Raw genomic sequence first — 10,555 nt, 5'->3', positions numbered from 1 at the left:
CCCCTCAATCTTCTAAATTCCACAGAGTATAAGCCTAGTCGATCCAGTCTTTCTTCATATCAAAGTCCTGCCATCCCAGGAATCAATCTGGTGAACCTTCTCTGTACTCCCTCTATGGCAAGAATGTCTTTCCTCAGATTAGGGGACCAAAACTTCACACAATATTCTAGGTGCGGTCTCACCAAGGCCTTGTACAACTGCAGTAGAACCTCCCTGCTCCTGTACTCAAATCCTTTTGCTATGAATGCCAACATAACATTTGCCTTTTTCACCGCCTGCTGTACCTGCATGCCCACCTTCAATGACTGGTGTACAATAACACCCAGGTCTCGTTGCGCCTCCCCTTTTCCTAATCGGCCACCATTCAGATAATAATCTGTTTTCCTGTTCTTGCAACCAAAGTGGATAACCTCACATTTATCCACATTAAATTGCATCTGCCATGAATTTGCCCACTCACCTAACCTATCCAAGTCACCCTGCATCCTCTTAGCATCCTCCTCACAGCTAACACCGCTGCCCAGCTTCATGTCATCCGCAAACTTGGAGATGCTGCATTTAATTCCCTCGTCTAAATCATTAATATATATTGTAAATAACTGGGGTCCCAGCACTGAGCCTTGCGGTACCCCACTAGTCACTGCCTGCCATTCTGAAAAGGTCCCGTTTACTCCCACTCTTTGCTTCCTGTCTGCCAACCAATTCTCTATCCACATCAATACCATACCCCCAATACCATGTGCTTTAAGTTTGCACACTAATCTCCTGTGTGGGACCTTGTCAAAAGCCTTTTCAAAATCTAAATATACCACATCCACTGGCTCTCCCCTATCCACTCTACTAGTTACATCTTCAAAAAATTCTATAAGGTTCATCAGACATGATTTTCCTTTCACAAATCCATGCTGACTTTGTCCGATGATTTCACCTCTTTCCAAATGTGCTGTTATCACATCTTTGATAACCGACTCTAGCATTTTCCCCACCACTGATCCCAAGGATTGGTGGAGATGCAAGGCTGGAGGAACTGGAGGCATGTAGGGTACAAAGCAATTTGAGGGATTTAAATTCACATTAATGCTGGAAAACAAAATAGAAAACCTGTCTTTTCTTTTCTGGGAACGGCCAGCAAAGTTCTGCTCCTCTCTCCAAAAGGATTTTTGCCTGCTCTTTTATCATCCTCTTGTTCCCCTAACCTAGAACATCTAACAATTAAGTCCAACCGTTCAACTTACCAGAAGGTCTCTTCCATGATCCTATATGGATTCTAGCTAAACTTTCACAGTATGGATTCACCAGGATGAAAGGTATATTCAAACCATCCAGAGAAAGGTCTTTGTCCCAAAACATTCACATTTTTTCTCCTTTCATAGATGCTGCCTGGCCCACTGTGTTTTTCCAGCATTTGCTGTTAGTGCTTTAAGACTTCTAGCAACTGCATTATTTTTTATTTTCTATTTAATCTGTTGGAAAATGGGTAGTCAGAGGTCAGTTTACACATGACACTACTGAAGGCAGAGGATGGATTAATCAAAGATTATGGATTATTTAGGCATGAAGTCAGCACTTAAATTGAAATGCAGTGAGCTCGGAGCTGAAGATAAATTACACACAATTGTGTCGATGATGTCATGAAACTTTACTGCAGAAGTAGCACTAGTTACACTTGGTCACTAGCAAACAGGGTTTGGCACCGTGAGCATGAACAGTTGGCACTGAACAATTACCTAGAGGCCTGGAGTATTCACCAGGAGATATAAGATCACGGCAGCTGAGAAAGCCAAATTCAAGGAATTAAGTTAAGAACTCAGAATCTGTTGCCAGCAGTGGAGATGATACATCTATCAAAAAAAACTGAGGGAGGAAATCTGCCACTTTACAAAAACTGACCTAAATGCAACTCCAGACACACAGTAATTGGTTGGTGCTTAACCACTGCCTGAATTCACATAAGGAATAGGCAATAAACGTCCAAAAACTTTTGGCCTGCTGACAGAAATCTGCATCATTCTATAGAATAAAGCAATACCTAAAGAATAAAGATCATCAGTGTCCCAAGAACTCAACATGGTCAAACCAGCAATCATGCAACAGTAAACAGCATCTGAAGACACTCAGGCCATGTCTTGCTCCCAAAGAACAAATACAACTATTGTTTTTTAACTTGAATGTTTATGGAACAAGGAAATGCTTTAGATAAGTCACTAAATTACAAGGAAGACCCTCTGATGCAAAATTTTCCATGTGTCAGGACCTCCAACAATATGTGGGGAAGGTCCAAATTCCGAGAATAAGTTCAGCTCCAACAGTTCAATGCTTTCATTATTATCCAACTCCTACACATGTAATGTCAGAGTAAACATTCCAGCACATTTTAATTGGCCTGAGGAGTCACTGTATACTTAGACCCTCAATACTCAAATCTTTCACTGAAACATTAAATATGATAGATCACTTGTTTTAACCAGATTCATTACTGAGCTAGTAACCATATTACGGTAGTTGTGAAACTATCACTGTCTTTAGCATATCAGACAAACCACACATCACAGCCTGGTATGGAAACAGCCATTGAATGGAAAATTCTACAAAGAGTCATGGATATGCCCCAGGCCAGCACAAGTAAAGCCCTCAGCACCACTGAGCACATCTACATGAAATGTTGTCGCAGGAAAGCAGCATTCATCACCAGGGATCCCCACCACATGCTCTCTTCTCTTTGCTGCCATCAGGGAGAAGGTTCAGGAGCCACAGCACTCACACCACCAGGTTCAGGAATGGTTAGTACCCCACAACCATCAGGCTCTCGAACCATTGGGTATAACTTCACTTGCCCTATCATTGAAACCAATGGACTCGCTTTCAAGGACTCTTCATCTCATGAACTCGATATTTATTGCTTATTTATTTATCATTATTATTTATTTCTTTTTGTATTTGTATAATTTGTTGTCTTCTGCACTCTGGTTGAATGTCACAGTTGGGCAGACTTTCATAGCTATGGTTATTATTCTATAGATTTAATGAGTATGCCCACAAGAAAATGAATCTCAGGTTTGTATATGGTGACATAGACATACTTTGATAATCAATCTACTTTGACCTTTTGAACTTTGATATAGCCAATCAAAATCTCATCTCATAAATTTAGGAGAAGTGAGCCAATAATGATCAAAAGTACAATCGCTAGGCAACATACCTGCTTTTGTACCTCATGGCTTTTCTAGTTCAATAGATTCCCACCTATTTTATGACTGCAACCATCCAGCAAGGTCATTATTGCAATCCCAGTCATGACAAAGCCTTTAATGTTTGCTTAGTTCCTTCACAAGGAGGAAAGTCATGCCTGGAATGAACTAGCTCAAATATTTAAGCCACACAAAAAAAACAGGCAAAATTTTTGCTGGCTGTTGTGAAGATCAGAGCAGAAAGTTTCACAAAAAAAAAAGGAGCAGCTGAATACTTAGAAAAGTTCTTGTGGGTGCGATTCTGGGCACTAGAGGGACAGGGTGTACTGGGAGGGGAGAAGTGTGAGGTCATCCACTTCAGATTCAAGATAAACAATTCAGAATATTTTCTTAAAGAGATATTACGAGATGAGAAGGAATAACAGAATTCGAGAAGCATACAGTTCACTATAAACTTGTGAACAGGTACTAAAAAAATCACTAAAAATGTTCATTGTCGTCTGAGAGAGGCTGGAGTTACGAAGACTCTGTGCAGATTCTGTTTGGAGTCACATTGCAGATGCTGAACTTGGGGAGTATAAAATGCTCTGCTGGGCCACTGTTCCCAGGTTTGAAGATATCATTGAAAGTGCCAGCATTTAACATCTATCCCAACTGCTCCTGAACAGATCCAGTTAAAATCCAACCGCATGGGTAAATGTTGAGTCATATGAAAGGTCAGAACAGGTAAAAATGGCAATTTTATACTGTTCCCTGATAAACAAGATAGGTTTCTATGACAATACAGTAATTTTGTGGTTGCCATTACTAAGATTAGCTTTTACAATCTAAAAGTTAGAACTGAACCTCCCTGGCTGCCATAATGGGATGTGAAGATCTCCCTTGCTCTTGAAACACAGTGAGTGGGAGAAAAGCCGAGGAAGGCACAAAAAATACCCAGGTTCACTTCCCAATCAGAAACTAAAAAGTTAGTTTAAAAAAAAAGGAAGGAAATTATTAATTTGTACACTTGGACTGCGATATACACGCTGGTGCTAAAAAAGGCACAAAGCTTACATGTGATTGGGAATTTAAATACTCTGCCAATTAATGTGAAAATGCTGGTTTATCTCTGAGATCTGAATGAAGTCTATAAATCCTGTGACAAGCAAATCACCTCTTAACGCTGCCACCATCTACAAGGATCTAGTCAGGAGTGTGATGGAATATTCAAGAACACCATCAGCTGCAGGTTCCCCCCCACCCACCCAAAGTCAAACACTGGAAATATATTGCTGACTTTTCATCCGTGCTGGGTCCAAATCTCGGATTTTCCAATCACGTATCGTTATAGGTGTACCTTCATGAGCAGCAGCAGACCATCACCAGTGGGCAATTGGAAATGGGCAGTAAAAACTAACCACATCAGCTAAGTCCACAAACTAAAACAAAATGAAAAATCACATCCGATACAGGATCAAAGCTGGGTTGGGAATGTTGGTGATGAGAGTGAATGAAAATCTGCTTAAACCATTAGCAAGTGCATAACACATTGAATGGCTTCCTTGGGTAATTTTATCATTTCTGTGGAGATTGATAAAAATGGGAAAATCTCAGCAGAATTAGAGGTGTTGACTGAACAATGATGACAATTATAATAACGCTGATTTGAACCATATCTAGTAGTGTTAAACAATGAGCAAATAAGAAATAGGAGCAGGAGTAGGCTATCCATCATTCAATTAGATCATGGCTGATCTGGCCATGGACTCCCCACCTACCTCCTCATAATACTTAATTCCCCTGCTATGCAAAAATCTATCCAACCTTGTCTTAAATATATTTACTAAGGCAGCCTCAACTGCTTCATTGGGCAGAGAATTCCACAGATTCACCACTCTGGGAAAAGCAATTCCTCCTCATCTCCGTCCCAACTAAATCTGCTCCCTCAAATCTTGAGGCTACGTCCCCAAGTCCTAAACAACTTTCCTGCCTCCATCTTATCTACCCCTTTCATAATTTTATATGTTTCAAAATGGCTTTAGATTTAAAAGCATTCAACTTCAAATGCAGATACAATTTTCTAAGATTAATCTATTTTTATGGACCCATAGAGTAATACAGCCTGGAAACATGCTCTTCAACACAACTTGTCCACACTGACCTAAAGTGCCTATTGGAAGTAGCCCTATTTGCCCATATCCTGCCAAGTCTTACCTATCTATTTAAATATCTTTTAAACGCAACTGCAATTGCCTCCACTACTTATTCAGGCACCTCAAAGATCAAAAGTACACAACTGTGTTACAAAAAAATTATTTTTCAGGAGTGTATATACAGTATTTCATTAAATAGCTGACATTTGGATTGGATGTATCTGCTTTTTTTTCATACTTGTGACGAGAAGGAAATTCTGTGTTTTCGTCATTGCTAAAGTTCAGCTTGGGGTAAAATATTTTCTCCAACAGTAACCGGAAAAATAGAGGCAACAGGAAAATGTGCTGGCAGCCCACTCTGAGGACAGGGATTACACAGGCGTCACTAATGACAAAAGACCAAGTTTAATAGCAGGTTTGTAAATCTGGCTGAAACAAAGGATGTTGGGAATGGCGAGGGTGGAGTGCTGTGGAAGGAATGTGGGACAGGAGGCAGAGGCAGGGAAGGAGAGCTGGCTGGGGTGGGGCGGAGTGACGGTGGTGTGGATGAAGACACTCGCCCTGAGACATCAGGCAAGGTCATGTGAATCTGAACAATTGGTTTACTGATCTTTACCGAATGTCTCTCTGGTGCTTCCCACTCCCTCCCCTCTCTCTTCCCCTTTTCCCACTCTCACTGAGGAGAAGCATCCATGATTCCCCTCTTTCTGCTCCCTTCCCACAATAGAGACCCATATCAGGTTCAGCTTTATCATCACTCACATATGACACTTTTTGTGTGGCAGCAGTATAGTGCAATACATAAAATTACAATATTGTGCAAAAGTCTTAGGCACCCTAGTGATATATATATATGCACCTAAAACTTCTGCACTGTACTGCAAATACTTTTAAACGTTGCAGTAACAAGTGCAATTAAAGTGTAACAGGGAAAATTACAGAATGCCAAAATAGTATCTTCCTTCACTTATGCTATGAACACTAAAAGTACAAAGTCTTAAATGCTTTCCTATTTATAAGTTTCTACGCTAAAATCAGAAATGGCAATGCTATATTTATCTCTACACTGCGGAAGCGTAGCAGTGACATTGTTTTGTACAGGAATATTGGACAGGAATTCAGGTTTCACATCTCCAAGTGAACTCATGATTGTCCTTGTACCCCAAGGGAAATGGTCAGTAAACCAGCAGGAAGACCCGTTAATAAACATAACAAAAGGTAATGGTTGGAAATGATCACAATCTTTGCTATCAGTGGTAGACATCATGAGGTGAAAAAGACAAAGAAATTTTGCTGTTTTGTGATTTAATTTCATTCATTCACAAAGATGCTGATATTGTGGGCCAGGCTGACAGTTACTTCCATCACTGATCACCCTGAATCCAGTGGCTTGCCAGGTTATTTCAGAGATTGGTTAAGAGTCAGCCTCACTGGGGGAAGTGGAGTCACGTATAAACCAGAGGGCATATGGATCTCAGAACTCTTTTACTAATGGACACTAGTTAGAAGGTATTTTATATATAAATAAAACTTAAACCAGTAGCTTTATGTAAATCATCAATTGAGTCTAGTCATTTTAAACACGAGAAGCTCTGCAGATGCTGGAAATCCACAACATGCTAGAGGAACTCAGCAGGTCAGGCAGCATCCATGGCAAAGAATAAACAGTCGACGTTTTGGGCCAAGACCCGTCTTCAGGACTGGTCATTTTAATGTGGATTGCTAAATGAGCAGATCGTCATGGTGGAACACAAATTGAAGGCTCTGAGCAGCTAAGTCAGTCAGTGCATATCTGCGATCACACTGTGTAAATATCCTTCACCATCCTAAATACATCAAACAGTTAAGGGCAAGATTTAAAATCAGCAAGCTTGATAGTGACCAATAATAAAGGAATGGGAGACCACTGGTGAACGGCAGCAAAGGATTTATGGATGGTTGCTGGGAGTGCAACAGGTTGATTCCCGGGACAATAGGTTTATCTTATGTGCAGAAATTACACAGACTAGACCTATACGCTCAAGTCTGGAAGAATGAGAACTGACTTGATTGAAGCGTATAAAGGGATGATGCTTTTCCTGACAGAACTGTCAAGAACCAGGGGTCACAGGCTCAATATTGAGTCAGTCATTCAGGACTGTGACAAGAAAATAAATCACCCAAAGGAGAACACAGCCTAGGAATGTTCCACCCAAGGTAGCTTATTCACCCAGGACATGCACAACATCCAGCAATAATCATTAAAGATATTTGAGGATACAGGATTTGTGAGAAACAATCAGCCCTCATTGTAATGAATTCCAAAGCTGGCAGAATAAACCACGTGGTCTACACTCGCTTTTATGTTCTTGTACTTCGGGCAAAATGGGGGGTGGAATTGGGTGAAGGCCAGTCTTCTCAGGTTAGGGCTGTGTGCCACAAGTAGTTCCGTGCTGGCTGTATTGGTGCTCACCTAAGATGTATTTGGCACCAGGTGGTTCAATAAAAATAAATATCATACTCTCCTGTCAACAAACCCCGTCTTGCCAAATTAACCACAGCAAGCATTTAAAAATGTCCCTTGAAACAAATAATATTCCAGATTGATAGAGAAAAACGGGAAAAAAAGACCAGAATTAACCAACACGAATCTCAGAATTATACAACACAGTAATGGACCCTTCCGATACTGACCATGATGACAATCTGCACGCATTACATTTGCCTGCATTAGATCTGTATCCCTCTATACCATTTATTTCTCAATACCTATCCAAATGGCTTTCTAACATTGCAATTTTGTATCTGTCTCTACCATCTTCTCTGGCAACTTATTTCCCTTAACCACCACTGTCTGAAACCCTTACCCCTCACATCTCCTTTTAAACTCTTCCCAATTTAACAATTCTGATTATCTATCCTACCCATGCCCCTCATAATCTCATAAATCTCTTTGTGGTCACACCTTGGTCTCCTCTGCTCCACTGTGAACAAACCCAGTCTATCCAATCTCTCTTTGCAATCAGACCTTCCTTTCCTGGCAACATCCTGGTGAATCTGCATCTTCTCTCGTTTCCTGGTGACCAGTGTTGTGCACAATAATCCAAATGCAGTCTAACTAATGTTCTGTCCAGATGCGCCATCTCAACTCTTACGTTCAATACTCTGAAAGCAAGCATACCAAAACTATTTCTCGACCCAAACCACTTTATCACTAGTTTCAGTGAGCTATGGACTTGCACTACAATTCCTATCTGTACATCAACACTCCTAAGGACCCCAATGACTATTGTATGTAATCTACCAAAATTTGGTTTCCCAATATGGATTACCTCATACTTATCTGGAATGAATTCAATCTGCCACCACTCCACCCAAAATTCCAGATAATGTCCCTACTTCAAATTCCACTAATTTTTATGTTGTCAGACTTACTCATCAGACCATCAACATTCTCATCCTAGTTATTTATACATATTAAAAACAACAGAAGTCCTAGCACTGTTCCCTGTAGTAGATCGCTTCTTTTTTGGAATCAGATTTAATATCACTGATATATGCCTTTAAAATTTGTTGTTTTGTGGCAGCTTTACAGTGTAAGACATTTAAAAAAGTAAATAAATAATGTGAAGGAGCAAGAGCGACTGTGTTCATGGGTTCATGGACTGTTCAGAATTCTGACGGCAAGGGGGAAGAAGCTGTTCCTAAAACTCTGACTGTTGGGGTTCAGCTTCCTGTACCTCTCCCCATTGGGGGTAATGAGAAGAGGGCATGTCCCAGATGGTGAGGGTACTTAATGATGGATGCTGCCTTCTTGAGACACAGCTTTTTGAAGAGGTCCTCGGTGGTGGGGAGGGTTGTGCCTGTGAACGATCATTCCGAGTTTATAACCAGAGTCAACTTTTGATCTAGTTTGCCAATATGTCTCAAATCACTCGGAGGTTAACCTTGTGGACTAAACTGCCACACAGAACTTTGTCTAAAGCCTTAATGAAGTAGCATAAACAGTATCTACCAGAATGCCTTTGTCAATTCTCTTTGTTTTCTCCTTAAAATGATCAAATTTGTGAAACATAATCTCTCCCACACAGACACCTGCTGGTTTCTCCTTCCTTTCTAAATGAACATAAATCCTGTCTTCTTTATCAGCCTGTCTACCACTGAGGTAAGGTTCACCAGCCTGTAGTTGACCAGCTTGTCCCCACAGCCCATTCTGAATGTGGGAACATTAGCTACCCTCCAGTCTTCTGGAAGCTCTTCAGGACCATGCTCTTATCCATCAGCTCCATACACCAGCATCTGGTTCCCGAAGGACCTACTCTTCTTAGGTACCATCATGCTTATTTACATAAGTAAGCCATTCAAGGCATTTCATGATCACTGGAGTCAGTGCCACCAGGCAGTAGCTGTTTAGCTCTGTACAGGGATGGTGGTGGCTGATATGAAGCATCTGGAGACAGCAGCCTTGAAGAGTGAAGTGATGAAGATGTTTGTGAAGACTTCAATGGGATGGTGTGCATGCTCCCTGAGTACTCAGCCTGGGATGTTGTCTGGCCAGGTTGCGTTATGGAGACTGGCTCTCTGCAGAGCCCTTCTCACAGGCACTGCTGTTACAGAAAAGTGGGGACAGTGGGGAGTAGCTTACGTGGCTGGTGTTGTGTTGCATGCCTCGAAGCAAGCATTAAAGTTGTTGGGAACATCACTGATACGGTCGACGCTGCCTCTCCTTGCATAATCTGTAACACCCACGACGTCCAGCCAAATATGCTGGGGATCGTTATCAGACAGGTCTTCCCGAATTGTTTGATGCCCAAGATGAGATTTCTCCTGGTTGCTCTGAGAACTGCTCTGTCACCAGACTTGAAGGCAGTGTCTAGTAGGGAGCACAAATCTGGCACCAGCAAGGACTTCTGGTTAGGCTGTGAGATGATCATTCTTGATGTACCAACATCATCCAAGGGTTCCCAACTTTTTTTCTGCCATGGACCCTGCCACTAAGCAAGGGGTCTGTGGACCCCCTACACAACTGCTGATGACAGATGAGGCATATTCCTCGAGGAATATTTTCCTATCTTTGTATTACTGCATGGCAATTTTTATCTATCTTTACGTGACTCAATGAACAACATGACCACTTTAATTGTCTCATTTCTGTTTTCCAAAGAGGGAAAAACTAAATTTCAAAAGAGGTTGCAATGAAGTAACCACTAAAAGCGATCGCAACATTACTGGGCAGGGTGGTGAGAGGAAGGG

General features: G+C 41.3%; 1 protein-coding gene across 8 annotated transcripts in view; it reads right to left on the bottom strand.

The window, feature by feature from the left end:
- LOC140728506 (formin-like protein 2) overlaps positions 1-10,555 on the bottom strand; it is a 237,700-nt gene that overhangs the window by 144,130 nt on the left and 83,015 nt on the right. The gene's annotated exons all lie outside the window — the stretch shown is intronic.

The sequence above is a fragment of the Hemitrygon akajei genome, chromosome 5, assembly GCF_048418815.1.
Source record: "Hemitrygon akajei chromosome 5, sHemAka1.3, whole genome shotgun sequence".
Classification (NCBI taxonomy): domain Eukaryota; kingdom Metazoa; phylum Chordata; class Chondrichthyes; order Myliobatiformes; family Dasyatidae; genus Hemitrygon; species Hemitrygon akajei.
Note: the sequence above shows the minus strand (reverse complement) of the source record. Positions and strands in the feature narration are given on the sequence as shown.